The sequence below is a fragment of the Neomonachus schauinslandi genome, chromosome X (genome assembly GCF_002201575.2).
Source record: "Neomonachus schauinslandi chromosome X, ASM220157v2, whole genome shotgun sequence".
NCBI classification, from domain to species: domain Eukaryota; kingdom Metazoa; phylum Chordata; class Mammalia; order Carnivora; family Phocidae; genus Neomonachus; species Neomonachus schauinslandi.
The window spans coordinates 47,685,101-47,691,508 of NC_058419.1; the positions used below are offsets into that span (position 1 = coordinate 47,685,101).

At 32.9% G+C, this 6,408-nt stretch overlaps 1 non-coding gene across 1 annotated transcript; it reads right to left on the reverse strand.

Moving 5' to 3' along the window:
• Positions 1 to 5,455: 5,455 nt before the first annotated feature.
• Positions 5,456 to 5,561, reverse strand: LOC123323453. The gene has a single exon (XR_006539398.1). It is a non-coding gene; the product is annotated as a U6 spliceosomal RNA (small nuclear RNA).
• Between the last annotated feature and the right edge of the window lie 847 nt (positions 5,562 to 6,408).

A 6,408-nucleotide genomic window follows, 5' to 3' on the forward strand; every position in this document is an offset into this window, starting at 1 on the left:
AGAACACAAATATATGGAAGGTAAATAACATGCTACTAAACAATGAATGATTCAACTAAGAAATCAAAGAAAATTCAAAAAATACATGGGGACAAATGAGAATGGAAGCACAATGGTCCAAAATGTTTGGGATGCAACAAAAGCTGTTCTAAGAAGGAAGATTATAACAATATAAGCCTAACTCAAGAAGCAAGAATATTTTCAAATAAACAACCTAACCTTAACACTTAAAGGAACTAGAAAAAGAAGAACAAAGACCAAAGACAGTAGAAGGATGGAAATAATAGATTAGAACAGAAATAAATGAAATAAAGACTAAAAACAACAACAACAACAACAACAACAACAACAATAGAACAGATCGATGAAACCAGGAGCTAGTTCTCTGAAAAGATCAACAAAATTGATAAACCTTACTCAGACTTATTAAAAAAGAGAGAGAGGACTCAAAATCAGAAATGAAAGAGGAGAAATAACAACACTACAGAAATACAAAGAATTATAGGAGAATATTATGAAAAATTATATGCCAACAAATTGGACAACTTAGAAGAAATGGATAAATTTCTAGAAACATATAACCTCCCCAAACTACATCAGGAAGAAACAGAAAATTTGAACAGACTGATTACCAGTAATGAAATTAGATCAGTAATCAAAAAACTCCCAACAAACAAATGTCCAGAACTAGATGGCTTCACAGATGAATTCTACCAAAATTTTAAAAAAGAGTTAATACTGGATCTTGATGTGGATGATATGGAGATGGAGAGCTATGAAGTCCCATGGAACACTGCCCTGCGAGGTGGGAGCACTGTCTTGGTAGGTATGAGTCTATTTATAAGAAATTCTAGAGTAGGCAAACCAATCTATAGTGACAAAGCAGATCAGTGGTTGCCTGGATCTGGGGTGGGAATGGGGACTGAAAGCAAAGGGGCTTCAGGGAAGGGTTCCAGAAAAATTTGGGGGAGTATTGAGAACATTCTAGATCTTAACTGTGGTGGTAGTTACAATGGTACACAGATGTCACAACTCATTGATAAAAAGAAAAAAAATAAAATAAAAAAGAGTTAATACCTAATTTTCTCAAGGTCTTCCAAAAAATAGAAGAGGAAGGAAAGCTTCAAAATTCATTCAATGATGCCAGCATTACCCTGATACCATAACCAGATAAAGACACTCCAAAAATGAAAACTACAGGCCAACATCTCTAATATATATTGATGCAAAAATCCTCAATAAAGTATTAGCAAACCAAATTCAACAATATATTAAAAAATTATTTACTATGATCAAGTCAGATTTATTCCTGGAATGTGAGGGTGGTTCAGTATTTGTAAATCAATGTGATACAATTACATTAACAAGAGCAAGGATAAAAACCATATGACCATTTCAATAGATGCAGAAAAAAACATCTGACAAAGTATATTTAGTCATGATAAAAACTTTCAACAAAGTGGGTTAAAGGGAATATACCTCAACATAATAAAGGCCATAAATAAAAAATCCACAGCTAACATCATACTCAGTGGCAAAAAACTAAGCTTTTTACTCTAAGATCAGGAACAAGACAAGGATGTTCACTCTCACCACTTTTATTCAACATAGTACTGGAAGTCCTAGCCACAGCAATCAGATAAGAAAAAGGAATAAAAGGCAACCAAATTGGTAAGAAGTAAAACTTTCACTATTTGCAGATAACATGATACTCTATATAGAAAACCCTAAAGCTTCCACTAAAAAATGACTAGAACTGATAAATTCAGTAAAGTCACAGGATACAAAATAAATATACAGAAATCTGTTTCATCTCTATACAATAATAATGAGGCAGGATAAAAAGAAATTAAGAAAACAATGCCACTTACAACAGCACCAAAAATAATAAAATACCTAAGAATAAATTTAACCAAGGAGGTTAAGTGCATTCTGAAAACTATAAATCATGATGCAAGAATTGAAGATGACACATACAAATGGGCAGATATTTCATGCTCATGGATTGTAAGAATGGATATTGTTAAAATTTCCATACTACCCAAAGCAATCTACAGTTTAATGCAATTCCTGTCAAAATACCAACACCATTTTTTCTCAGAACTAGAACAAATAATTCTAAAATTTGTACTGAACCACAAAGACCCTGAATAGCCATACCAATCTTGAGAAAGAAGAACAAAGCTGGAGGTATCGCAATTCCAGATTTCAAGATGTACTACAAATCTGTAGTAACCAAAACAGTACGTTACTGGTACAAAATAGACACAAAGATCAATGTAACAGATTAGAGAGCTCAGAAATAAACCCATAATTATATGGTCAATTCATTCATGACAAAGGAGACAAGAATATACAATGGGAGAAAGTCTTTTCAACAAATGGTGTTGGTAAAACTGGACAGCCACATGGAAAATAATGAAACTGAACCACTTTGTTACACCATACACAAAAATAAACTCAAAATGGATTAAAGACATAAATGTGAAACCTGAAACCATAAAATTCCTAGAAGAAAACATAAGCAGTAATCTCTTTGATATCAGCTGTAGAAACATTTTTCTAGATATGTCTCCCGACACAAGGGAACCAAAAGCAAAATCAAACTACTGGGACTACACAAAGATAAAAAGCTTTTTGCACAGTGAAGGAAACCATGAACAAAACTAAAGGACAACCCACTGAATGGGAGAAGATATTTGCAAATGATATATCTGATAAGGGGTTAGTATCTAAAATGTATAAAGAACTTATACAATTTAACACCAGAAAAAAAAACAAATAATCCAATTAGAAATGGGCAGAAAACATGAATGGATTTTTTCCAAAGAAGACATACAGATGGCCAACAGACACATGAAAATATGCTCAACATCACTCATTATCAGGGAAATGCAATTCAAAACCACAATGAGTTATCATCTCACACTTGTCAGAATGGTTAAAATAAAAAAGATAAGAAATAACACATGTTGGAGAGAATATTGAGAAAAAAGAACTATCATGACCTATTGGTGTAAATCCAATCTGGTGTAGCTACTGTAGAAAACAGTATGGAGGTTCCTCAAAAAATTAAAGATAGAATTAACATATGATCCAGTAATTCCACCACTGGGTATTTACCAAAGAATTCAAAAACACTAATTCAAAAAGATATATGTAACTCTATGTTTATTTCAGTGTTATTTACAATAGCCAAGATATGGAAGCAACCCATGTGTCCATTGATATATGAACAATTAAAGAAGTGTGAGATATATATATATATATCACACAACGGAATATTACTTAGTCCTAAGAAGAATTAAATCTTGCCATTTGCAACAGCATGGATGGATCTAGAGGGTATAATGCTAAGTGCAATAAGTCAGTCAGAGGAAGACAAATACCATATGATTTCACTCATATATGGAATTTAAAAAAATAAACAAAGAAACAAAGAGACAAAAAAAAACCCAAAAACAAACAAAAAAACCCAGACTCTTAAATATAGAGAATGAACTCGTTGTTGCCAGAGGGGAGGTGGGTAAGGGAATGGGTGAAATAGATAGAACGGATTAAGAGTACACTTAAAGTGATGAGCACTGAGTAATGTATAGAGTTGTTGAAACATTATATTGTACACCTGAAACTAATGTAACACTGTATGTTAATTATACTTGAATAACAATTTAAATTAAAAAATAACTGGCCTACATTCTTTAAAATTACAAAGGTCATGAAAGTAAAGTTTCAGAAACTGCTCCAGTGAAGGAAATTAAAGTGATATGAAAACCAAATGCAGTGCACAATTGTGAACTGGATCCTTTTGCTATGAAGGATATTGTTGAGACGACTGGGAGATTTGATTTGGGATCTGAAAAATAGATGTTTGTGATGTAGAAACATTAATTTCCAGATTTTGATGGTTGTATTGTAGTTATATAGGAGAATGCCCTTTATGGCAGAAAAAAACAAAATAAAATATTCAGGGTTGATGAGATATCATCTTGGCAACTTACTCTCCAGTGGTTTAGGAGGAAAAATTTGTTTGGCCTATATCTCCATACTTGCAAATTTTCTATAAGTTTGGCATTATATGTGCATGTATGTTTATAAAGGGAAGGTATCATAGTGGCAGTGTATGAGAAAATGAGCTTTGAAAATCAGACAGACCTAGGTCTGATTCTTGGCCTTTATCACTTAGTTGTGTGACACTGAACCAATTATTTAACTTCCCTGAATCTAAGTTTTCCTATTCAAAGTAGAACATAATTACAGTTACATTTCACTGAGCTTCCATTGTAGTTACACGAGAGATGAGATCATGGTCATCATCATCATTTTTCCTATTACTGAGAATTTGCTCTATGCATTGAATTTAGTGGAGTACTTTTCAAACTCTGTGATGAAAGATATTTTTGAAAGTTTAATTCATTATTGACTAATACTTTTAGAAAATACGATAACAATGAATTTCTCAAAATAAATACAAAGTACAAGGCTACATTTTCACTAGAGTCAACAAACATGAAATTACATTTTAGTACATATGAGAAGAGATGTTATAAGAAAAATAAATTAATTATAAAACCTATATATGATGCATTGAAAATGTAAGTATGGGCAAGTAATAATTACTTGAGTAGAATAGTGATTCCCCATATTAGATGCCTATATGCACACTTTGAAAGACACTGTGTATATCAATATCTAAAGTTTATAATGTGACAAAGGAGCTAGCTTATGGCTAAGTAATTTACAGGATCTAGGCTGTATTGATGACAATGCTACTTGCAAAGAATACTGCATATGTGATTCTTGCATGTTTTGTTTTAATAACAGAGTAGAGAAATGCTTCTCATATAAGTATGTTGACAGGAGTAAAAGAGATTTTAAAGCAATTTCAGCAAGGTCAAGTTATTCATTTTAACTTTTACTCAAGATGAAATGAATGATGTCATTTCAAAATTTATTTTCAAGGTTTCATTGATAGCCAGTTCCAAAATTTTAACCTGTAAAACTGTAGTAGAATTGTCTTTCAAAGAAGGAAATGGATTTCATATTTTAGTATGTGTTTTAGTTGATAAACTGATCTAAAAATATCACATGTTGTTATATGGTCCTATTGAGAATGACTACAACACAGCTTGCATCAAAGCAACTCATCACATTAGTTCAACAACACCTGAGCTAGTCAATACCTATTTAACGAAACAAGCACTTTCTAGGATGTTGTGACAATGTCAGTGCGGTTATAGTTTGCAAACTCTGTTTCTATACTTACCTATCGTGGACTGGTAACAAAAAATTCATTACCAGCACTGGTTCAAGGACTACATTTTGAGCACTGGCTTAGTGCTTTGGATGGATTAACTTAAGAAATAATGTAAATAAAGCACTCAGCACAGTGAGAGGTACCAAGTATGTACTTCAATAAATATAGCTATTATTCACATCAATATTGTTATTTTTTTAAAATATGGAATGCTTCACAAATTTGCATGTCATCCTTGTTCAGGGGCCATGATAATCTTCTCTGTATTATTCCAATTTTAGTATATGTACTGCTGAATGAGCACTCATGTTAATATTTAAAATATTGTCCACTGAGCCTCAAAGGCTTTTCTCACTGGGAAAAGCAGTTTTCATTAATTAAGATGTACACAGCATCAAGTTCAAGTACTGCCCATAGACCACACAAACAGGACATGTCCACCCTACCATCCACTCAAAAGCAGATTCTGTCCATTCAAAAATATAAGTAAAAGCTTGCTTCATTAGGAACACTTGTCTGGCCATATAGTCTTTACCTAGTTTTGGTGCTGACTCCTTTCAGAAACTATCCATACATGCCCTATGACAAATCATTATGATGTTAACTAAAGCACCAGCAAAGAGGAACACAAAGTTTAAGTACTCTATTCAAGATACTGACTACTGAGTTTCTTTATTTCCAGGAAACATGCCAAACTTCATCTAAGTCAGGGAGTTCTTGAGACACACCTTCATATTTTCTCCCCTTACTGGAGATATTTGAACCCAGGTGTTAGATCTTATGGAATTACAAAATTGATTCAGTTCACTCTTCAGATAGCATATTGGGAAAGTGTGCTTCATTCTAGGTCATTAGCCAGGATTTTGAGGACCTCTGGCAAGTGCTTCTCCCCTTTTCTTTGCCATGTTTACATTCAGTAGGTGGCCTTAATAAATCAGATCACCTTACTGGTCATGGAACAAATGCTGTCTACTGTATATTCTACCTTACTTATGAGCCACCAAATTTGGTCTTCTAATTTTCAAAATAGTTTAGGCTGGGTAAAATAACTTAGTAGTGAAAGATAGCACAACAGAAATATATTAGTAACCAGTATACCAATAGAGAATTTCTTGGGTAAGAAATTCCCAGAGGGATCTAAACTCTTCCTG